General features: G+C 45.7%; 1 protein-coding gene across 6 annotated transcripts in view; it reads right to left on the bottom strand.

Annotated features, from left to right (window-relative positions):
- Positions 1 to 25,283, bottom strand: part of Prosap (SH3 and multiple ankyrin repeat domains prosap) — a 265,310-nt gene that overhangs the window by 156,191 nt on the left and 83,836 nt on the right. For all 6 annotated transcript variants that reach the window (XM_078191925.1, XM_078191928.1, XM_078191929.1 and 3 more), the window contains exon 2: positions 6,706 to 6,767. The gene's annotated coding sequence lies outside the window, so the exon portion shown is untranslated. The remainder of the gene's footprint in view (positions 1 to 6,705; positions 6,768 to 25,283) is intronic.

Here is a 25,283-nt window from a genome sequence, read left to right as displayed (position 1 = left end):
ACTACACCCTTTTCAACAAGATATCAACACAGAAATGCCAGTTTTAAACAAATTCTGATCTTTAGAATTAATAAACTCTGATATGGAATATTTCAGAGTGTCTTCATTTATATACTATTTAGCCCGTAAAAGCTCGACCAGATTTTGAGCAGTTTTAGAACAGTGTTGCCGTTACACGTTGCTCGGCTGAAGAATGTGACAGCGACCTGTCATAAATAATGTCGGGATTAAGAGAAATAGAACGAACACCAGCATGAAAAACGTAAACACTTGAGTTTTTCTTCTCTGACGTCAGCTCTCCGATAAGACGTTGCCAGTAGGTTCGCCCTCGGCGCGTGGCTGTTCCATTACAAACCGCGCGAAGCATGTTGAACAGCTCTGAATTGTACGATTCCAAATTGAGACTAGTCACAACCATAATCACGCGCTCGCATTTTACCGCATTTTCGTAACTTCCCCACTACCTCTTGGACGTTAGAGACTATTAACCCTTTGTGCTCGAAGCAACTACCACTGAAAATCTGAAATAAATCTTCTGTATTTTATAAAATTTTATATTTTACTTCATTTAATTTCGCAATTGTTTTGTACGACGTATGCGTAGTTTTTATAGGCTAAACAGTACGTAAATGGAGACAGTCTGAAAAATTCCATACTATAGTTTATTGATCCGAAGGATCAGAATTTCTTGAAGACAGACATTTATGAATTAAACTCGCATTGGGAAAAGTGTATCGAAACAAATGGGGCACATTTTGATTAAATTAATAGCTTTTGAAAAAAGATATGCAGTTTTGTATACTCGCTTGGAAATCCGACATTTCATATGCACCAACCTAATATAATTAGCTAGTAGACACTGCCCAATCCTTTTAGAATTTCATAGAATTTCAATGTCTCTATATGACCGATTGAACTCATTAAATCGTATATTCCTCCATATCAATAATTTTTAGGATTTTATTGATTTTCCCGGTATCACTTGGATATTACAGAGACTCAACCTCATTAATCATTTCGCCCATATTCAATATTTGAATTAACTCTTCTCAGCTTTTCGACTCTCGGAAGAAAGCTTCGTAAAAATTGCCGCAGCATTAAGAATTAAGCTTGGCTACAGCGGATCCATGTTAATTTGAAATCGGCACACCGCAGACTGCCGAACACGAATGCGCGAACGGACCACGGATTTCCAATTGGCCGGGAGAGCGACAGGTCCGAGGAAGTTGCTGGTCAGCGAAATTTGTCGGAACCGGTCGCGTCTCCATCGTAACAGAGCGAATGCAACCGAAGTGCATCTGCACTCGGAGCAAGAGCGTGCTCGCGCGCGCTCGTGATCGTAATCGGAATGGTTGCACCGGCTCGGCTCGGTTCGCTCTGTCGTTTTGTTCGGCTGTTGCGGTGGATGTCCGCGCTCGGTTTACCGTTAGCGCGCCTCGAGATGCGCCGGAGCCGAGTCCCGAGCCTCTAATCTTACGGCACACCGTCGTCTAATTAAAAACATCTTGGGAAAAAAATGGCTATTTGCCTCGCCACAGCAGATTCGCCGATAGCCGCCGTGACGCCGAGAAGAGCATCGGATCCGGCGCGGTGCGCGGCGCTCCGGCGCGAGAGAGCTGCATCGGCTGCAACGACGCGATGCACCGGTACGCACCGTGAACCGAAGAACGTAGCGTGGCCGCGTAGTAAGCCGCGTAGTATGCACTCGTTTCACGCACGATACAGTTACGGCCAGCTTGGCCGTCACGGCTCGTTACAGTCTAGAAAATAATATCTATTACCGAGCGGCTGCGTGCTCGAGTAGCCGCCGTGCCGACGCAATTACTCGCAATTAGAAAATCCTTAACGAACGTATCGTGCCCAGCGAACGATTTTCTTATCGACTTCGTGCCGCGACAATCTGATCGGCTTTTGGCCGGCGCTCGTTGTTAGGCGATAGAAAATCATCGGCAGTCCTCGAACTGAAGCGAACCGGCGCGCGATGCGCGTTTTCACGCACGCGTCGCTTTCACTTTACGCGAACGGGGCCCCCGCGCTATCTCGTAACTCCGCTACGGCTTTTCATGCAAATGCCGGTTTTGCTCGATGATTTGCTCGTAATCGCATTCGGAGAGCAATTGTTTTTAATTCCATGGCCGGCTGAACGGTTTCGATCGGTATCGTTGCGAAAGAGCTACGGGCGGCTCGGAGAAATGTTGATAAAACATTTTCTACGCTTGTTGCAAGATGTATGTATATACGAGTACGTGCCTAACACTATTCTGAAAACGATAAAGAACGAATGTCGCGATACAGCATTATAATTGTAACATTGACATTAGATGAACAGGCGTTGGAGCAAGTTTGTTTTTGCTACTTTTACGAAACAAATATAAGAATATTTACTGTAATTTATTATTTTTGTGTGATTATATTTGTAGAAAGAACGATTAATTATTAATCCGTTACATTCCACACAATGGTAGATCACAAAATATAATAATTCACAATCTCTGCCTTCAAATCTTACGAGATGGGAGTGCTAATAAATAAATTACTATCTCGATAGAATTTCATAACATAATAATAAATGTTTGTCACTTGTTAAGCGAGAAACACTGGTAGATGTAAAAGCAATCGCACAGCAAACACACCGGCTACAATAGGAACGCAATCGATAAGCTTTCGGCGGTTCGTTGCCGCGCGAGCATCGGCCGCCTACGATCGATGGATCGGACGCTCGATTATGGAGATGCGGAAGACGGGTTCAGGATGAAGCTGGACGGCGAACAGGTGCACCGATCTCGCATCGACAGCTGTTCGTCTATTCCCGATCGGTTCAGCGCCCCAGCTATTGTGCTCGCATACGTGCGTTAGTTCCGCTTTTATTGGCGGATTCTGTGCGACCGATCCACCCCTGGCGGTGTTACCGGATTACGTGGACTCTCGTTAATTTTCGTGGCGCAACACACGCCCACGCGGACACGCGAGAGCATCTCTTCGAACAAGGCGCGAGTGTCTTGGAAAATTTATCACTCGTCCGAGGATCCTGCCTGATCCGCCGCTCCGCGACCGAACTTTCGACGCTTTCGAAAATCGTTTCGCGAAACGTCCTCGTCATCCGCTATCTTATCGTTCGTTCCGTTCAACCATAAATTCCAGCGCTCTTTTGTACGTCACTTTCATGCTACTATATTTTAATGCGACAGTAATGGTCCTTGAATTTATATACGGCGCCGTTCTGCCGCTCTTTAAACGCTATTTATGTTGACACGTCCGACAAATTTTTGTGATTATGACATTTCGCTAAACATACCTTAATAAACTCTATGTTACCCTAATAATGAATTTAGTCAGTAAAAAATACACGTTATTGAAAAATGCGAGTAGAGATATGTAGAGCAGAAAAATTAGAACGAAAACATGGCGTCGATCATATTAAATTGTAAAATTTGAAATCTCGCCTGCACCGGAACAAGTGGGAAGAAAATTGTCGATTAACATTTAATTAAGTTACTATCTTTCGTAGATTGTGCGCGAGAAATTAGAGCACGGTTAAACAAGTTCTTAGAGACGCTGGAATATTTCATCGGCGTTCAATCAGTCTCGTTATTAGTCGCGTTATTCCACTGAACTGTCCCGCCTCGACACCGGATTATCGTTTAATAAAATCGCTAACTCGATTCGAAAACACTCCGTATTTATTTCCGCGTATTTCGTCCCTTTCGTACTGTCACTAATTTCACGTATGATTCTTTATACCGCCCCGCTGTTCGTGCGCGTGGCGTTGCTCGTTTCGTTGCCCGTTTTATTGTCCCTCGAATTGTTCATTTTCCGTCGACGAAAAACTAACTCGCCCCGCCGGATGAAATAAAAGAGTCATTATCATTATTATCTTCGCACATGCACGGTAAACTGCCGCTTATCCGATCTCCCTTTAACAAGTCTCTATTTCGACAAAGCGTGTATATATATATATATTCGGCGAGATTCCGTTCTGCAAATCGGATTCCCGCTGTCCGTGTTTCCAACGCGGCGCCGCCCTTTAATAATTCTGTCACACCCCGCGCGCACCGCTTTAATTTTTTTCCAACGAAAAACCCCGGTATGACGTTTATAATATCACTTGAACAATTTATGATACCTTCCAACGGTTTCCACGGTTTTCGACCTGTATAATAATGTAATCTGAAGGCCGACGCGTTTGAACATTTGCGACTGATGCGTATTATTAATAATAATGATAATAATAATAATAATAATAACAATGTTTATTATGCGAACGTACAGCACCCTTTGATATAGAGAATTTTACAATAGCAAGCACGTGAGAGAAAGATGAAAGCAGAAAAGTAATACAAGATTTTATAACAATCAACAGAAATGGAATGAAACACTCGGTACTAATATATGACAATTGGATAATAGTAATATGAGTAACATTATCGATAATGATAGCAGTAGGAAAATCAGTACGACAATAATAAAAATAACAAAAATAGTAATAAGAATAATAAAAAAATAATGAGAATAATATTCATAGTAGTAAGAATAATAAGAATAAGATCGAGAATTAAAGATGTCTGCGAACAATACTGATGGCAGTGTACTTAACTCTAATTTGAAGTAAACAGTTATAATAGCCGTATAATGTGCTTCTATGAGAAAAAGCGAAGAATATCTACGGTCACGAACCGTTGCATAAAAGTCGAGTTTCTCGAGAATTCGAGAACAATAGATACAGTGATTAATTAGTTTATATACGAATAATAGTTGATACCGCAATTGTGGCGTAAGATTGGAACGGGTGAAACAAGTTCAACGAAATAAAATGTAATTTATTTTCGACAGCGAACTTGGCTCGTGGAAACGGTGTCGAAACGATGCATTTCGATTTGGTCTTTGACCGAATCACGGAACAATTTCCGCGGTTTCCGATCTGAACATCTTGACCCAGAGCACGATGCAGTTAGGCTCTAGCGAGCGATGCATTGTATTTCCGACGGCGAGCCACGACCGAGTCCGCGCGCATTCAAGTCCGAGAGGGTGTAGTCCGATTGAGTCGTCGGCGAATCTCTCGCGCAGGGTCCGGGGTAAACGGGAACCCATTATCGCATGGATAAAACAAACACGCGATTCAAAGTTCATCTGCCTTGCTCCGCAACGCCCCGGTGGGCTGACCTACATCCCGACAGCAGAAAATTATTGCGATATCATCGCGAGCGACGCGGCGAGCCGCGCGGCGGAGAATAATAAAGCCCGCCGGAGTCCGCGATGGGTGTGGATGTTCCATAATGTATAGAGACCGAGATATCGAGAGTAGTCGAGCACTCCAAGATGGAAGGACGGCGAACCGGCCGATCCAGCTCGACGATCCACGCGGGAATCCAATACCGCCGAAAACGAATCGGGGATACCTCTTTCTTTAAAGCGAAAGCTTTGCCGGTCGCTCGGCTATTTGCCGGCTACCGGGAAGAGAACCAAAGGGAAACGGCGCTAGACGGGAGGGAACCGGGAAGAAGGGATGAAGAATGGAAAGGTTAACTGGAAACAGCGTTGCGAGATGATTCGTTTTAGCGTGGTTCCGGGTCGCTAAGCAACGCGGCAGGCTTTTAGCGCTTTCGTTCGAGTACCGGGCTATTGTCTCGAGATGAAAAAGATTTCTTTCCGAGCTTTACGCTTGCTCGGGCTAACTGGCTTCGCTCCTGAACCCGAGACCTCACCCCGTAGCTTCTCTCGATCGAGCGGGCTCGAACTGATCCGTCTGCATCTTTCGAAACTTGCGACTCATTCCGCCACCTTTACCGCTGGAGCTGTTTCCGGTTTCTGGCTTAACAACTTCTGAAGGGATTAGAGATGGGTTTTCCGCGGGAACTCGTCTCGGAATTTCAATAAATTGCGCCTCCGTAATCTGTATCGTATAATCAACGCGGGTCGTTCTGAAATATCAGGTTGAAATATCAAGCCAAATTCTTCAAAGATGAACAAGCATTAAGTTCGATTTTCTCGGAAACGGAGCATCGGATCGAATATGTTATACTAAAATTTTTCCTTATATATACATAGTATAAATAAGACATACCAATTTTTGTATTAAATAATAACCACAATAAATAAATATTTTAATAAAAAGATTTAATATGCTTTATTTGATAAATATAAAGCCAAATTATGCCCGAAAATAAACCTAAGATCACCCTAAAATAACTCCACCGTCCTACAAAGTTTCTAAATTGTCGAGTCGAATCTACGAGCGCAAAGGGTGAATCGGACAGTACTATCGATGAAATTGAATAATCCCCTTTCACACAAGAATCACAAGCAACAAGTTATTCCGTGCAACACAATTGCGCCGCTTTTTCTTTCCGGATAAGATTGCCTTTCGCCACGGTATTTTCAATGACCGTGCAACTTCGAGATCCCGCGCAGGATAAAATATTTATAACTGTAGGATTATGTTTGTACTATAGCCGCCCGGAGGAACGAAAAAAGGCTGTAGGAGGCGCCCGATGATCGTTGGAACGGGAACGAAAATTCGATCGGGTTTTTCAACGGCCGTGAAGCGAAAGAACCGGCGATCGGGCGAGAGCGACTCGCCATAAATCAAACCGGGGAACAACGGCTCGCCGCTGCGTCGTAAATAATTGATAGCGGAAAGAAAGGAGAGAGAGGAAGATAGAGAAAAAGAGAGATAAAGAGAGAGAGAGAGAGAGAGAATTTACTCACCATAATCGGAGCGCAATCTCGCCGGCCAGATACAGACGGGGACGGTGCAGCGAGTGCAGCATCTGCAACGAAACAAGGCAGTCTTTTAACCGCTAATTCACCGTTACCGCACGCTGACAATGAAACTCCCTGGCCCCGCGACTCTGAATCGATCCGTTAGCAAAAACGCGCTCGATCGCGGCGACGATCGCCTCGGGTCTCTTGCGATCACCTCCGTGATTTAGCCGCGACCGCGATCGCGACCGCGGTCCGTGATCGCTTCCTTCTTCCACGATTTTTATCGTCTATTTCGCGACCGCTCCTTTATCCGCGCGTTTCCATTTTCCACAATTGTTTCGCGAAAACGAGCGGGACACGGAGCACTTATCCTATCAGTGAAAGACTTCCCATAGAACTCCATACAATCAAGATTATGCTCTTAATTGCTCCGTCATCCTCGCACAAAGTTTTGTTTGAACTTGATCGAGATCGAAGTACTATACACACCCCTGATAATTGTTGTATTGGGCTATTATTTTTTTTCGCTTTTTCAAACGAAAATTTTGAAAAATGCTATCATAGTTTCGTCTATCCAAAAAACACATTTTTATTTTCAATAATCGAACAGGGTATTTTTAAAAAAAAGTTAGCACACTACACGAACATTTGTTTTTTGAAACTTCGAAGTAACGTACTGTACTGTATTCGGCGTTTATATCGTACAAACGAAATATTATCTACAGCTTGTTAAAATTATTAACGAAAGAGAGAAAATTAAATTTGACCCATCTGGTTTGTGCAATAGAAACCTTTGCACAAACATCCACGATGTAATCATTGCATTCTATTCGGACGAAATTGAACTTGTCGACTCATGCAACACAATTTCCAGTCTTTTAAATAGAATAATATAACACAAGAATGTCTCGTGTCGTCTCGGAGTCGTCGCTCGAGGACAAAGTATTGGATTCCGATTGTATCCAGGACCGAATTGCGACGTCGATCCGGCGCGACCGTTCATTTGCAACGCGTCGAGTGTCCCGCTGCGAGGCGAGTCCACGATCCGGTGTTGATTCGCGAAACACAGTAGCCAGGGTGGACAAAGGAGATTAACGCGGCGCGGAACACGTTCGAAATTGTTCGGACGTAGCCCGCAGGCGGCGGCGGCAGCCCGTTCTCACAGACATTCCTCGGCCTGTAATCCAATCCAATTTAGCGGGAACGCGATATGAAAACTCGAGGCGGCTGGTATGCGTCCGCGCCGCGCCACGCCACGCCGTAATCCTTATCTTCTTATCGGCCGGCGGTGCAACGCGTGCAGCCTTTCGTTTCTACGTCTTTATCTATGGCTCTAGGCGGCTGCGCGCCTCTTAACATGCCGATAACCACCGTGCTACGAGCTCATGCGTAAATTGGTCGCGAATTAAGCGCGAACGGAGAAACCGCTTTCCTCGCGCGGTCCCGTTCGGCTTTGATTTCCTGGAACGTTGCTTGCTCCTTCGGGAACCGCGTCGCCGCCGTCGCCGACGCCGACGCCGCCGGTATTAAATTCGACACCGGATGCCTCCGCCACGGCCTCATCCTGCTTCCACGCGAGCGCAAACAATCTCCAGGAAGGCGTCCGAACCACACCGTACATTCTGCGATGGTTCTATCGTGAAGTATATGTATACCGTAGACTGTGGATTCTACTATGGATTCCACAGTGTTCGATCTGTTCCATGAAATTAGGAAATCGAGAGGAACGTAATGCGGATGACGTTCCCTCGGTATCGGTAACTTCGACGACGGCACACTTTTCGCACGAAGTTTGATCAAACGGCTAGAAACCATTGCACGTCAAAATTTTTGAACTTGTTATAAAGGCGAGACTCCGATCGAAAAATCCGTGTTAATCTGTATTGCCGAAGAAATTTGTTGAACCAGATACAGACGTCAGAACTTATACAATAAAGGAGACGCCATTTGACCCATTCTGCTTGTTTCAAAATTTTAGCCGTCATTGATTGAAATAATTTTTAAGAGAATAGCCACTTGGAATAGTTAAAGTTAACTCTCCTGCTTACAAAATTAACTAACGCAGTCCATTGAGTGATTTTTTACACTAAGTTACAGCACGTCGAACGTCGACGATTTTTCAGTCGAGATTTAGCGATCGAAGCTTTCTGCTTTGAAACAAAACTTATTAAAGCATTTATTTATTCATTTATCTATTTCAAAGAATTTTTAGAATACCTAAATAAAAAATTTAAAACGTCTATTTCGACAGAAAATTAAAGCGACACTTTGCTCTCGTGCCAGTACACATAATTATTTTAGAAACTCCAAGATCGTAGGACTTGTTATCGAATGACTGACAACTTTAAAACTCAGATCCGCAGTTAATACTTTTCATTCAAGAGTAGGCGACCTCGTCACTTCGAGGATGTTAAATATACATACGTCTGGCATAGTTCCAGACTCAGATAGCGGAGCACAGACCTCCCCAGGAGTCTACCGGTTTAGCTCTACCTCATTTGTAACTGAAGAGGGTGCAAATCGCAGTTAAGGGCAGCGAAATTGCAGCCTGCATAGTTGCCCGCCCTTGAGCACCGTCCGTTGTCTTTACGGTACCAGCAGCCATTCACCGGGACCCCGTTCAGGGCTCCCGTTAAATTCGCCTAAGCGGCTCAGAGTGTATTTCCGATCCCCTCGCTCGCGTTCGTTTTCGGCCGGAGAGCGCGCGTTTCGGCACGGCGGCGAGCGCCGACGGGCAAAACGCTTTGGCGAACGATTCGACGATTTCCTGCACGATCTACGGGCCAATTCCAGGAAAAAAAGTCCGCCGGTGTGGTCCGACGCGGTGTCTCGTCACGCCACGCACCCGAAAACCGAGCGGGCGCGTGGTTCCCGTCGAAAAAATCGAATTACCGGGGCGCAGCCGGCACCTCTCTCCGTTTTCAGCTGATAATTAATAGTCTCGAGAACCGGGGCTTGCTCCTTTTTTTTCGCCGGCGTTTCTTCGATTCTGCCTCCGCGCCGCCGTTCGACGATGCTCTATTGCGAGCTGCCCTCGAGCGAGCCTTTTGCGGCCCCGCCACGATTCTCGGGCTCTTTACTGTTTCTCAGGCTCGTCTCGCTCTTCTCGGCCATTCGCAAAAAGCTGTTGCGGATAGGGCAGAGCTTACTTTCTTATTGGCTTCTAAATAGATTGCGGACCATTACGAGGTAATCTAGAAAATTAGGTACGATTGAAATTCCTGCTCGCTCGAAAAGCAAACATTTTCTTGTCTCGGGGAGCCAAGGTAATCTCGCCTAATTCTAACGGCACTGAACGGCCGATTATTCCACGGTGAATCGACCGAGACCGTTCCACGGAAGACGGGATTTCTATCGGCGGATTTGTCTGGCGAAATAAAAGACCCGCATAAGGAGCCATTCCGGGCGCGCCATTCACGTCGGGCATAGCCCGTTTCAATTGGCCATCAACAGATGGTATTAACGCGTCGGCCAGCCGCGGCGGCCAGATAAAGACGTATTCTCTGTCTCCGCGAATAACGGAGCGGGGCGCTCCTCTCGAACGCGATGGTCGATCGGATGCAGGCCTTGAACCGTTTCGCGCAAGCGGCCGCGCACACCTTCTCCACCGACGAGGAGGAAGAACGGCAACACGAGTATTCCGCTCGATGTGCCATTGTCTCGGAAACAAGCAGCCCGCTGCTGCGCCCGCTTCTACGAGCCACGAGGAAACCGGAGCGCGATCCGATCGATGCGCGCAACCAAGACGAACGTCTATTCGCGCGTGCACTTGACATTTTGCGGGACGCGAAGGCTCTGTCGGTGTCAGCGGCACGCGTCAATCCGCCTTGGTCCGCTTCCAGTCACGTTCCGCCGGACCCGCGTCCCCCACGACAGGATCTCTTAATTCATTTCTTTGTGTCCCGGGAAACCGGCTGCCCGGCGCGGACCTTCTTTAAGGCGACGCTCGGTGTCCGACCGGTACCCGAAATGCCACCCTAGTAATTGGGGGGAACACGTGGTCTCATTCTTCGCGCGTCTTTTATATCGGTCGCCCAATTACGACGTTCACTCGTGATTAGACTGCGGATCTTTGTGCGAAGAAATCGTTTTATGCATCGGTTGCGAGAAACTGGAACTGCATAAACGTTCGGTCGCGTCTTGAATCGTGTTAGCGAGTTGTTAATGATACGGCGTCATATTTATGTTTCGCCTATGCATTTTTGCTAGAAATTATTCAAATACGCAGTCTGTTTGCGATATAAAGTGGCGAGCATAATTGTAGACCTTTCGGTCTACACTTTTACAGTGTTACTGATATCTAAAGGAAAACTTAACAAAAATACTAATTAAATGTATTTGTATTTTGCCATTTTCTATTACTTTCGATATAGTATATATGAATATAATGCTTTATCAAGTTTACGCTAAAACGTCGTTTATTTAAAAAATTTTTTTTAATACAACTATATGTTTAACTTTTTCAATAATTTAGGATGATTTTATTGAACGTTTAGACTAAGAAAATTATTTATTATTTATTACCTATTTATTCATACAGACAAGCTCATGTAACTTAATACTTTTATGAATCTTATAGTTCATCGCCGATGATTAAGTATAATGTTAACGAACTAAAAAATGTTTGTAGAATCAATCAATTGTTCATCTTTTTCTCTGTCATATCCAGAAATTCTGCAAACATGGTTCCGTGAAAAACAAAATAGTATTACAAATAAGTTATACCTATTGGACACCAATTCCAGTGGGCTGTATCCAGCAAAATACTTTGAATGTCGCTGTAACAGTTTCCAGGAATGTTTTGGACGAGCATTGCTATGAATCGACGAGCATTGCTACGAATCGATAAAAGAAAAAGAATCGAAAATTTTAAACGCGCAATCGCAGCTTCTCGGTTAAGACGAGAAGGATAAAAGGATCTGACGAAGCGCGATTGAGTGGATATTTGCAGCGGCCTGAGATCCGCGTAATCCGCAAACCGCAGCAATCGGTACTTCTCGCCGGCGTCCGGGGCATGTAGACATTTTCACCGCGCGGATTTAGCATCGATTAAGCTTGTTTACCTTAATTTCGAGGGCAATAGGGTTCCGGTGTTTAACGGCTCGCGTCGCAGTTATTCCCCCCGTCGGTAATTAGGATATTCGTGGGAACCGCTTCATTAAAAGAGCATTAAAAGGCTCAACGCATGGTCCGTACGCGAGTCCGTGCATGCGTGCGTGCGTGCGTGCGTGCGTGCGCGAGAGCGCGTTGCGCTCGCAGAAACCGGTCCCGAACCGGCCAACAGATATCTCGCTATTCCTTTCGGATTAAAGGGAAATAACGCGCCTGCGTTTCTATTTATAGCCAGTTTCAGCTTCGCTTGTGCACGCGCGCGCGCGAGCGAGCGAGCCGGCGAACGATCCGTGGAGCAAAGGGGATGAAACTCGCGGCGTTACGATTCGCCGTAGACGCGCGATTCTTTTTTTTCGGTAGACTCGTCACTTTTCTGCGAACAGGAAATAGAATGAATTGAGATTCGAGTTAATTGGCCTACGAGCGGATTCGCTCCATTTGCTGCTCGAATTTCATCGTGGCTCAATCTGTCTAAGTGCAAATGGAAATCGGTACCTGGACGTAGCTGCGCGCATCCACGTGTTGTAACATCGGTAGAAGAAAAACAGAATTTGATTTCGATTTGAGAGTAACACTCGACGTAGTAAGGCAAAGGAACGAGCTTACTAAGAAACCAAATTGCCTTAGATGATCTGTTCAACGCGCGAACACCTTCGGTACATGAACATTTCCATTTGTTACATCCTTGTCACGTTCAAGTTTTTGCAGTGGTTCTATTATACGACGCAGACGTCTTGCAGGTTATCTTACGATTATTTTCTAAACATTTTCATTAAGTATTTATTAATTGCTTGATGTTAAAGCTAGTTTATCGATGTCAAAGTGTGACCTGTTTTTACCATTCAGAAGTATTAATACGGGATCATTTTAATAAACATCCAACTAATCATCGTTGGAGAAATTTCATTCGCTGGACAAATGACCGTACACGTATTTGAAAAACCGCGCAACTGCGTTTACGTTGGTTGGTATCTCTGTCGTGCCGTTATTTCCGAGGACAGCGTCGTCGTTTCGTACCGAATAGGAAAGTGCAAGTCAGCGTCGGCTTGCAGCAATGTTGCGAGACAACATGGAATTGCGTGGGGGTTTCCTTGGATTTCGAATCGAGAGGCTGTCGAATCGCTTCTCCGTGTGGCTGATCGATCCTCGCGATTGTCAAGCCAGTAGAAATTTGTCCGGCGATTGAGTCGGATCGATCGGTACGCCGTTATCTACGATCTAAGCTCACTCGGTTGCAAGGGACACGATACGGAGACAGCTCGATACGGTTACCCGGCGACGACGGCCGACAGGTAACCGATTTCGCGCAGGTCGACGCACGAAATCGTCTCTCACGGTAAATCGTGCCGTCGACAAATTTTCCATTCGGACGGCGTGCAACAATTTTTTTGTTGACGCGCGAACGTACTATGGATTTCAGGATTAAAGTTCTCCTTTCGAAACGATTCCGGAGAATTTGACGCGCGATTTTTCAACGTCAACGGATAATAGACTTTTCCTCCGTTGCTTTTATTTCGAAGCCGCTGCGCTGGATTAATTGCGCTCGCCGCGCCGCTCCAGCGGGGTTGCTGCGACGGAATACGCGCAAGAAGCTCATGTAAATGATCGTGTACGGTCTAGCAGCTGTGTAGAGCACTCGGAACATTGCGCGGATTCTGCGACACGTCTCGGCAACGCTCTCGACGCGCGCGCGAACAATCATAGTTAACGCGCCGCACACTGAGAGAGAACCGAATTGTCCATTGCTGTGTTCGAACACACAATTCGCGCTTAATTAAATCGCGGTACCCTAGGCGAAGCTAATTACACGGGACCTTTAATTAACCCGTTAACCGGAGCGAGCATCGGCGGGGCCGTCTTTCCGATTATTCTTTCCTTAGCTTGATTGCTCGGGGATTCTTGGGAGTTAATCTACGGAGTAGTGCAAACTGCATCGCAGCTGCGTTTACTGCCGCGTAATTCGCTTCGTTATTAAACCGACGATGTTTATGCGGTTTCTGGTATCGAGTACGTTTCCGATGGGTGAAAACAAAAACTCATTCACCGTTCGAAGCGACACGAAGAACGTGGGAAACGCGACTGCGACACGCTCGATTCTAATTCAGCTCCAACGCTGCACCTACCGTGCCGTTTTTCTTATTTTAATGGCGCTGAAATTCTGAAGACTTTTTCATAGAAAATGATCAGACAAATTTCTTTACCCAAACACACGTTATAATAAAAATATCAGAATGCCTTAATAAATACAGCTTTGTTTTTAGGGCTCGATAGGTAGCATTAACTCTGACAAATGATACTCATTGTATTACAGATAGTATTCCTTCTAATATTAAATCTTTGTAATAATCACTAATAATTCTTGTAGCTACCAGTGTTCTATGCATTATATAAATAACAATCTCAACTGTTCTCATTCTTTCGATTTTAATTCCACTCTCGATGCCTTGTCACTTGATGCGAATATCAGCGACGTTTCCCATGCAACGAATAAATAAGTAAATAAATAAATCGTGTAGTAATGAAACTTTATTTTATCCGGAGTTCCGAGACTCGTCTCTAATAAATCCGCGTTCTCTCGTATATCTCCTCTAATACGGAAACCCTGCCTCATTAAATCCGCGCCGAAGAGTGGCGATACAGGGTCGAGGAGCTACGAGCACTGTTCGGCATGTTTCGTTACAATTGCCGGAATTTTTACGAGCGCTGTCGGCGCGGCGCGTGAAATAACGAGGGACGTTTGATCGGGCCCGGAGTGAGAGAGGACCGAAAAGGACGCCGGTAACGACTTCCGACACGAGTCGCGCAATTCCGTAAATCACGAAACGAGCAATCCGGGCTCGTCCGGGGGCCGGGTTCGGTAATTGTCGAGCGAGCGGGCGGGCACGGAACGCGGCCATAAAATTTCGGGCACGCGAAAACAGCGAGAGAAGAATCGTAGCCGGCGCGCGAGATCGACGACGAAAACAGGTCGGCCCCGTTCGAGAGGAAGGCTCGACGCGGGACACGGCACGCGCTGGTTGCGCAACCGTGTCATAACATCCTGTCCACGAGGGGATCGAGGTCGATATTGATGCGCGCCGCGAGCGCGGTAACCGCGAATTTCCCTTTCGCGTCGAGCTGTCTCGGGATCGCGGGCCGGTCGTGCGCCACGGCGTCGAAACCGGGCTAAGTTCGCGTCGACGCTCGCGGCGAGACCGATCGAGGGTCAAGTGGAAATCGATCCCGCGGATTCGGATCGGCCGCGATCCACGAAGGCGACCGAGGATCGTCGCCTTATCGCGTACCGAGGGCCGACGACGGCCTGCGACATTTCGCCCCAGTTTCGTAAACGGAGCGCTCCGGTTTTTTCGCTCTTTAACCCCCCGGGCGAGCAAATTATCGGCTGCCTTAAGGGGCCATGCCTGGTTGACTGCCTGTGAAAAAAAGAAACCTGGTCTTTAGGATTTTTTTCTGAGGGAACTAATGGACTTTTTCTTAAACGAGTGCCATATTTAAAAGCACATTGGCTGGACGAGCTGCGCTGGTTTTTGGGCTGCGAAATCTCGGCGAATGCCGCAGCCTATTCTGCGGAGGTCGTTTTTCTAAAGAAGCTGCTCTGCTCAGACCACATTTTTCACCGTCCGAGAATTTATTCTGTCACATTTTAATCATGAATCATGCCGCGTTCATTGCACAGTTTTTACAACGGAATCATTAACGCTCGTGCTCTTTCTCCTGCTCGGGGAACATCGCGTACTACCGTACAAGGATCGATTCACACGAAATTATAGCTTTAATATATAAATAATTTTCATGCTAATTTTATTATTATTATTTTATTATTACTCCATTATTACTGTTATTATCATTGTTACCATTATTATTATTATTATTAAAATGATATAGAATTTTTGCAGAAAAATTAAAAGGGTATTGGCCCCACTAATGTTAAATAAATAAAGTAACACATATTACACAGCTTTAATGCACACCGTGGTTTCTACAAAACCTTATCTACAATTTCTGTGAACATCATGTAATACAGGCTACTGAAATCTTTTCAATGATACATGTAATTTTGATACGAAAGTCAGGAATGATGTCGTTCGCTGAAAGCTGCATTTTGACACTAACGAGAGTAATTGGAATGTAGAACAGGTCACGCGATAATAATCGTCCGCCGTCTTCTATCTCGATAATCAAATTTCATCGTTGCTTGCCGTTCCACCGTACGGCGTTATCTCTGTGTTCCGACACGAGTAGCTCGTTGTAGACGCCAGCAGAATTCTCCGGGAATTCGGAGCGCGACCATAAGGGACCATTGATTTCCGAATAAGAATACAGGTAACTGGATAAGAAGGAACTCGGCGAATCCGGCCGCGATAGAGTGGAACTCCTGCGCGTTATTCACGACGCCGGGAATCTCCGCGGATCGGAACGCCCCTTCCCTGTAAAGTTTCCGTGGAAATGGAATTCTTTATCGCCTCCGTGGCTGAGTTCCGACGAGTCGCGTCGCTCTCGTTTCCTCCGCGCCAATCTCGTCTGGGAATTCGTGCATGAACGAAAGGGATGATCCCCGGGATTGAGAATATCGTTTATTCGCGTTCTTCTATCACGTCGGACGCTTCGATCGAGCGCAATAAATACTCCGCGTGCTGCGAGGTCAATAACAGGTCGGTGCAAAAGACTCCGTTAATTTCGATGTAAATTTTTAATAATTACGTGACAGTAATGTAACATGCATCATTCGATAGCTTTGATTTTTTTTTATGCGCGTTTGTTTAATTATTCGTTCCATACGAATAACCATGGTATTAATTTTTTTAAAATAGGGGGTGTGGAATTATAAATTCGGATATTCCGCCGTACGTTTCAATTTTCATTTTAAGAGATAACAAAATTAAAAAACGAGAGTTTCAGAAAAATACTTTCTGTTAGATCCTATAGCATGGTTCCCGTTTTTATTACACTAAAAAAAGGTTTACAAAAATAAAAGTATCTCATATTTGAGAAATTTACGCTATTGGAAGGAAAGTTAGTTGAACCTTTTCTCGTCGCGGTTATTTAATTTATTTCCGCAGTTCTTTTCGAAACAATTCCGTCGGGAGAGCCGCGTCCTAAAACATTTCCCGGAGCGTCCGGAGTGTCTGGAATCAGAAAATTCATTTTGCGTTCGGCTCGAAGGTCGTTCGTCGTCCGAAGGGGCCCGAACGGCGACGAGGGAGAGATAACCTATCATCGGATAGGCCCTCGTCTGGGCTCCGTCGCGAGGCGAGGGCCATTCCCTCGCGAAAATGTCCCCATGGTAACGCCGGGGCGGAAGGAAAATCTCGCGGGCGTAAGTGCTCTTAACGCGGCCGACGTTTCTGCGACTTTACGGCCGGGACGCGGGTCTCTGTCCCGGATGGAAAGTGCCCGATAGAAATCCTCTCGCAACGGAATACCGAAACGCCGGGTCGTTTCGCGCGAAACTAATGGCCAGCGCCGGAAAATCGGTTTGTCGAATTCAGCACGGGCAGCGTGTACCGTTTTCTAAAATTTCTAGTACACACGGTGCATACAGGCGCATCCTTAGGACTTCTCCGAGGTTTTATGGCGGTGCATTAAATAACTAGTTTTCGTCGATTTTTGGGATATACTTTCATGAATAATTTTAAGAGTATTATACTCAAACTCTTTGTTTTTTTCAGTGAAAATATCCAAAATTCTACGGATTATATCTTTTTCTAATTGATACATTAATTTAATTTTAATGTAATTTTAATTTTTAACTTGAACAAAAATTAATTTGATTTATTTTGCCTATGGTTGAATAAAATAATGTAATATATCTTATTCAATAAACTTAAAGATGATTGTGTCTGAAAAGAAACCATAAGCACAGCAATAGGTCACCCCGCAATAACCAACTCCACTACCCCAACGTCGTACAGTTTAAGCAATGGTTCTCTCCATAAAGCATGTTCCCGTATCATTATTCGCATGAACGGGTAGCATGAGCACACACACACATATTATCCAAAGTGTGTCATTTATTTACGCGGAGAGATCGAAGAAGAAGATTGCTCGCCCCTGCTTCTAAAAGCGGCATTGTCTAGCGCGCGCGCAGGGAAATTGTTAAAACCTGGAGAGAGCATATATATTCCCGCGAAGTCGAAGACAGATGAAGCAGGTGCGGAGCTGCAGGCTGCCGTGGCGCAGCGGAGAAGAAGGAAGGGCTCGGTCGTAGGAGAGCATCGTCGACAAGAGAAATAGAAAAGCCCGGCACAGCGAAGCGTGCGGAGCACGGCAACGCGCACTCTTGCTTTCGAGACCGTTGGTTTCCGCCAGGGATCGGAGCAACGGAGAGGAAAGGTTCGAAGAGCGCCGAGGGCCATCTTGCGCTCATTTTCATCGCGGAACTTCAACTTCGCCCGACGTGCTCCGCGCTTGTGCACACACGCGTGCATCCTCCTGCGCCGGAAGATCCGTGAAGAGGGCCGCGACGGTTCAAGCACGAGCGTTGCGAGCGGAAAACACGCTCCGTCTCGCGCAGGTACCCCGTTACTCCGTGCGCGCGAGCGTCGCCGACGTCTCGACGGCAACACCAACAGCAAATTGTTATTATCGCTGCCGTTATTATTATTGCGGTACGCGATGCCGCGCCGACCGAGTAACAATGGACGGACGCCCGGTAATCGGCGAACCGCTCTCCAGCGTCTAACTACTTTAATTGTAAATTACCATACGGTTTGACAGAGGTACTCATTTGCGCGGAGTTTATCGCGGGCTCGGGTTAACGACGTCTTTATCGGAATTCCGGCGGACAGTTATCAATTGACGCAAACAACAACCGCCGATGTTTCGTGTTGCTCTACGCTCCCAGAACTGCGGAAATCTCGCTTTTTCCAGTTCGATCCGGAAGACGAAACTGGAGGCGAGAAATATTTACTTGTTCTTCTTATATTCAATTATTAATACTGCGGTGATAATTACGACATCCTTTCTGGCTATTATTGATGCAACTAACGACAGAATATTTATATTATTATACACGCTAGAAAACAAGCACGCATAATTTTCGCACGAAAAGTGTTGTTTCCTGAAGGAACGAGTTTTAAACCCCCATTTTCAAGGGCTGTTCTCATCACTTTAATGTTGACGTTGGTCGATAAAAACAATATTTTGAATTCTGATTATATTTCCTTGTCAGTGTCAAATCGACGCGGCGCCAAGGAGAAAATGCAACAGGAACAGAAGAACTCGACGCAATGTCGCGCATTCCTCCGTATGACGGGCTATAACGAGCTATGGACGTCTCATTTATCCAATATATTCTGTCCCCACGTACATATTGTGCGCGATCGTTTTATTGCAAGCTCGGTTTAAATGTCAATCAGTGAATGCGAAAGAACATATACATAGAATACACAGAGGGAGAATGTAGCAAGAGATATGAGAGGCTCTGGTTGATGAATGGAACGGCGCGCGCGAAGAGGACGGTTAAATGTGGATTATTGATTCGATATCGCTATCTGTGCGTTTGACGAGTAATATTACCGCTTGTTCATTAAGCATTTATTGTTATTAGAGGAAACGCTGTTCGGTTTCCCCTATTATAAATCGGATCGCATGAAATCGCCGCAATGCCAAGAAATCAACGCGACGGACCACGCGCGATTCAATTACCGAGCAGCGGCTATCTTAAAAGCAGAAAACGCCGCGGCGAATTGATAATTATTTCGCTCGTTATTTGAGTTCGCAGCTGATCGATTATGGAACGGGAACAGACGGAACGAGTGATTAGAAAACGGCGGGCGAGTTCGCGAACACGTTCTCGCCGGGCAACTTCGATTTTCAAGTCGAAAGTAAACTTGGTCCGTCGGGTCGCGTAACTCGCGAACGTTCCCGGGATCTGTAACTTTATATTTGACAAGGTCCAACCCGTTGAACTTTGCACTTTGTCGGGGGGGCCAGCTGTGTGTGTACACCAACTATCGACAGACCACGATCGATCGGTCGACCACCCATTCTCGAGGAGTCGGCGGTCATTTGCACACGCGGTCCCGCTAATCAGTTTACCGCCGATCTGTAAACGGATTACGACGCAAGACACACGATGCTCGGGATCATGCGCGATGACTTATACGAGCGCTTTTTGCTAGCGATAACGCAGCGGAACCGGTTACTGCGAGGTAGCCAATCCCCTGCGTCTTTGGTTCGTTTTTGGACGTAATTAACTCGATATTTATCGAACGTTCTTAGTTTAAAATAAGCAAAATAAAAAGAAAACATAACGATCAAAATCAATTGGTCTTGAGGCAATTTTTTAAACTATCTTATAAAAACTAGCAATACTATTGCGACTCAAAAATTGGAGAAGAACGCAATATCCTTTATTAGAACGCAATATCTCATTTTCGAATCAATTGTTAATTCTACTTTTCCGGAGGATAATGTTTTTAAAATTTTTCTTACAATTATCTTCCAGCCTCGGATGAATAAGTAATTAGCAGCGGTCTCACGGACCGGCAACGGTAATTAAGGGTTAAGCATTGAAGTAAAAGCATACGATGGCATACGATAAAAGTAAATTACCTGCCTCGCGTGTTAATCGACTTAGCTTTGAACGGAGCCGTAGCCAAGGAAAGTAAAAAAACCACGAGAAAATGTAAATCAGTGTATCCGCGGGAGAAGTCGTAAGATGCTGAAAGAACGATTCGTTGAATCAAAGTTATCCTAGTAGCGTGATTGAGCGCGCATTTTAAATGAATAAACGACACAGTAAGGCGAGTTCGGCAAACACGCAGGTACTTTCGCTAAGTAACGCGTCCCCGTTGGAGGCAAGCCGGAGATGAAAGTAATCCGAGCAATTAGGCTAATTACGTGTCGGGCACGGAAATAGAAATTGCGATTTCGAGGGGGGGGGGGGTGGCCGCCCGGGGGGGGGGGGGGGGGATCGTTTTCTGCGCGGTGGATCTCCCCCGTGCAGCAGCCAGGTAGCGATATTTACGGAGCGGAGGGCGCGGAGTGGCAACGTAGAGGGATGCAGCGCCGACGCAATCACCGAGGATCGATTGCATGGAAATAAGCGAGGCTGCATTAGCCTAATGACCGCGGCCGAACGAGCGCGGGTGATCCGATGATCTACGGCTGCTACCCTACCGGGGAGACGTTGCGTCGCATGGATCATGGTCGCGCGCGCACGCGCGATCGCGATCGCGATCGCGATCCCGGCTCCGGATCGGTGCAATTACGCCGGCCATTCGTCACTCGGCTATCCGCGAATTAAAATCCTCTGCCGGACGGACGGCCGCTGCCTTTCGCGGTAAACAATCGACCAAACTGAATCAACGGACCGTCGGTTTCCGCCGTATTGTGTGCTCACTTTTAGGCTCGACGACTGAAACAATACCGGCGCGGTTATTCCGCGACGTTCCGACCGAAATCAATTCGTACTTCTGTTTTCGACTTACTGTTTTCTAATGGCTCCTTAACACATTAAGGGCGGGAGTCGTAGTACTACGATTTATGTCGACTGTAGCTTAAAGGTAGGAGTCGTAGTAATACGATTTATCTCGACTGTAGCTTAAAAAGGCGGGACTCGTATTAGTACGGTTTGCAACCTCATTGCGCAATCCATGCCCAATCCATGCGCGCTTTACATTTGTATTTAGTATGTTTTGTGGTTTGAAGCGTTACCTAGCATACTTTCGTCAAGATGCCCCGCCTTTAATGTGTTAATTTTGTAACAGATCTTATGATATACGTTGCGATAGTTCCCGCAATATTCTGATATACTATACAACAATTCGATGAATCCTACAATTGTTGAATAAGTATTAAATGCTTTGATAGATCATATGGTTCTTTTGGCAGACTCTACAGCGACTTGATAGACTGTATAATTTTTGTGTAGGTCTTTCCAGTGTGTCAGGAGGTTCTACAGTTTTTTAATTGGATTTTACAGTGTTGCAGTAGGATCAATAACTTTTTTGATCAATCATATAATCGTATGACAGGTCTTGCAATTTTCATGCATCTCTTGTAGCGTTTCCAAAAGTGTCACAATTTTTTGGCAAGCCTCGGAGCATTTTGATAAATGGTTTTGATAGATCCGACAGCATATTGATAGGTGTCGTAATCTTGTTATCATCTCTTTAGCATTACGTGCGAGCCGATACTTGTGCCCCCTCAATTTTTATGGGAGTGTATATATTATTATTAGATCGCAATTATTATGCATTCATATCAAAAAGGTTGAAATACAAACCCACGAAGACGTTAAAAAAATTGAGGTATATTTCTTCCACACTATTATCATTAAATGAAGAAATACATTTTCGCCTAATCATCGTACTCGAATTGCACGTTTTCAGTTCTCCTGTATGCTTCCTTTCGACACCGACTCTCTAATTTAATTCTCGCAGCTAAATAAACCTCAATTCAGGTCTCGAAAGCTCAATAACGAGGAAAACAATTACGATCGAAGTACGATTGGTGTTTCTGCGATCGCGGTTAGCGAAACGCTCGGCCAACGAGGCGATTTCAGACGATTCGAGGCGCGAAGCGGTTCGGGCGGCTTCGAGAGCCCTTTGCGCCATGGAGGACGGTCAGCCGCGTACGCGATAAGGTCATTTGTATCCCATGTTAAATGCATCCAGCCGTTTCTCGCGCTCTATCAACTAACCGGAGTAATGGCGCGGCTCGATAAAGAACGCTGGCCCGAGAGGATAGAGGCGATAAAGGGAACAGCGGAGGCCCGGCCGCGGCTCGACCGGGAGATTTAAGCGCGGCAATTAACCAACCTTCTGAGGCCGAACTCGCGTTTCCACGATACACTTGTCCCGATAGGAGATCCCCCGCGCGTCGCCGAACTCTCTCGCGTAATTGGACGAATGTATTTCGCGCCGGTACGCGCATTCTTCCGCTCGATCGCGATACCGAACCGCCCTTTCTAACTCTCTGTCTCCCTCTTTCTTTTTCTCTCTTTCCCTTCCCCCTCTTTCTCCGACTACCTCTCTTTCTTTCGACTGCTCTTTCTCGCTCGCACTATTTATTTCTGTCTCTCGCTCTCGGTCTCTTTCTGCCACTCCTTGTCCCTATCTTTTTCTTTAGGTTCCTCTTTCGATTATTCTCTCACTCACTCCCATTTTCTCTATTTTACTCTGTCTCGCACTTTCGTTGTCTATTCCTCTCGATGCTTCCCCCCCCCCTCTCTCTCTCTCTCCCTCTCTATTTATCTATCTATCTATCTATCTATCTATTTATTTATTTATTTATTTCTCTCTACCTGTCACTCTCGTTCTCCATCCCTCTCTTGCTTCGGAAGTGACGCCGACAGCCATGAATTTCGAACGGAAAAACAAATACGACTTGCAGCAACTTTATTACCTTCGACCGTTTGTTTTGCAAAACTCTGTTGTCCCGGCGCGGGCGCGGGCGCGGCCACCGTGCCGTAACAGAGAGCCAGCCGGGCCAGCGAGAGCCGGGTAAACGTGGCATCGATACGAGGAACGTGATAAAAAATTGAACGCGAAAACCGGAGAGAAACGTCGATATTGGAAAATTGAAGGCCTCCGGTATTTACCAAACAATTATCGCGTTGGCGCCGGAAAATTTCGGACCAGAAATCAACGAACAATGCTGCTGCGTTCGCGCATGCCTCAACTTGCAGGTTTTTATGTTCTTGCGATGAACACTTTCACGATCGAGCCACGAATTTAAAAAATGTCATTACATTGAAGCATTTTATTCAAGTGAATGGAAATCCTTTGCACCTTTTACAAATGTTGATAAAAGTGAGAAATTATAATGATCAGTGTAAAAATAAATTTAATAACAGAGTTTAATTAAAACCGTGTTTTATAAAAGAAGAAAAGGGAAGAATAGAATTGCTGAGGTAAAAGTGAGAGATTTCCCTATTCCGTTTACTAAATATTAACCCTTTGATGTCGTACATCTAGTCTCGGCCATCAAAACTATTTATTTATTCTTTTTATTTTTAGATAAAATTAGTACGTATCATTATGTTATATATATATCTAAACTATGAAAAAGAATTAATAAATTTTGTTTTCCTACCTGATCTTGCATATTACGTATTACAGTTCATTTCGCTGCATATAAACCTACGTATTGACTTAATACAGCCACGAAGAGTTAACCAGCAGTCGAAGGAAAAACCAAGAAACAATAATTGAAAATACTAATAATAGCAGTAATAACGATCTTTATAGTTCTTCACAGTATTTCGTGGAACGATTCGAGAAACGCGGTATTTTCGCGAGGCCAATTGAACGAGAAAGATCGGCCGGATCGGGACTGGTGCGAGCCCGAGCTAACTCCTCGGCGCATTATTTCCGAGGGGAACGTCTTCGGGGACGGTTGGCTGGGTCTTGTCGAGAGTCGAAGGCGACGTTGCATGAAAACCGCGCGGGTACGCATCGAATCGGAATCGGAGAATCCTCGGTCGTTAGTAGCGCGCGACGAAGATCCTAGCATAACCCGTTCCCCACGACGTTCGCCGCGAGGTTCTGCGCGAGGAGCGCGCAGCCTGTGTGTACCCATGGCGAAAGAATGCCAATGCATCCTAATGAATGTCGATTCGTCGTCGAGATATTAAAGATATGTGTACGCACGCACGGGCGCGGGCATGCCCGCTGGGGGGACAGTGCGTGGCGAGCGTGCACGCGCGTCTACGGGCGAGTAGAACCACCGTGTACAGACCGAGTAGAACCGTGTACGAGCCTGTGCCGAGCGCCTCTACCTAAATTCAATAGCGCTGCGCGCCGCGCCGATGCAATCTGCTTAATGAATATTTTATGGAGACGATTTTTCCGTGGATGCTCGCGCGAATATTTAGTCGGGAACGTTCTGTCGCGGCGCGCAGCGCCTGACCGAGGACGCTTTCCACGGCCGATATTCAATTTCTTAAGCGTGGTACCATTCAAGACGCTCCTTTCGCCATAAATCTGAGAATTCTTCGAAGCTTTATTTGTATAATTCAAATACAAATTGAACGTTTCATACACCAACCATAACATATTCGAAAACAATTTTGAACACCGTTTCGTCATTTCATTCCATTTTATCAAAGGTGTTAAAGTGCATCTTTCAAACTAATTTTTAATAAAACTTTCTACTTTCTACGATTTGTATCTAATCGCTAGATCACGGATCTTATGCATTAATAGCAAAAAAAGAGTAAGTTGAATTCAGTACGTCGGAAAGTAAAACTACTACAACGCTAATAATAATAATAATAATATATATTTTTGGCTTGATAATATTCTGGCTGCAATCGAAACAAATTCGACGTACTACCCCAATAACGTCTTAAACATTAGAACAACGCTAAAATAATTTTGGTCACAGAAAGCGAATTCCCAGACCACCGTGCGGCGGTTCGAAGCGGTTCGAAGCGGCTCCATCGAGGATCCGTAGCCGGGGAGGAGATATATCCTCCGCGTAACTTTGATCGTTCAGCCTGTCAGGTCCTTCCAGGTCCT

Source organism: Augochlora pura, chromosome 10 (genome assembly GCF_028453695.1).
Source record: "Augochlora pura isolate Apur16 chromosome 10, APUR_v2.2.1, whole genome shotgun sequence".
Lineage (NCBI taxonomy): Eukaryota > Metazoa > Arthropoda > Insecta > Hymenoptera > Halictidae > Augochlora > Augochlora pura.
This window is presented reverse-complemented; position numbering and strand designations above follow the sequence as displayed.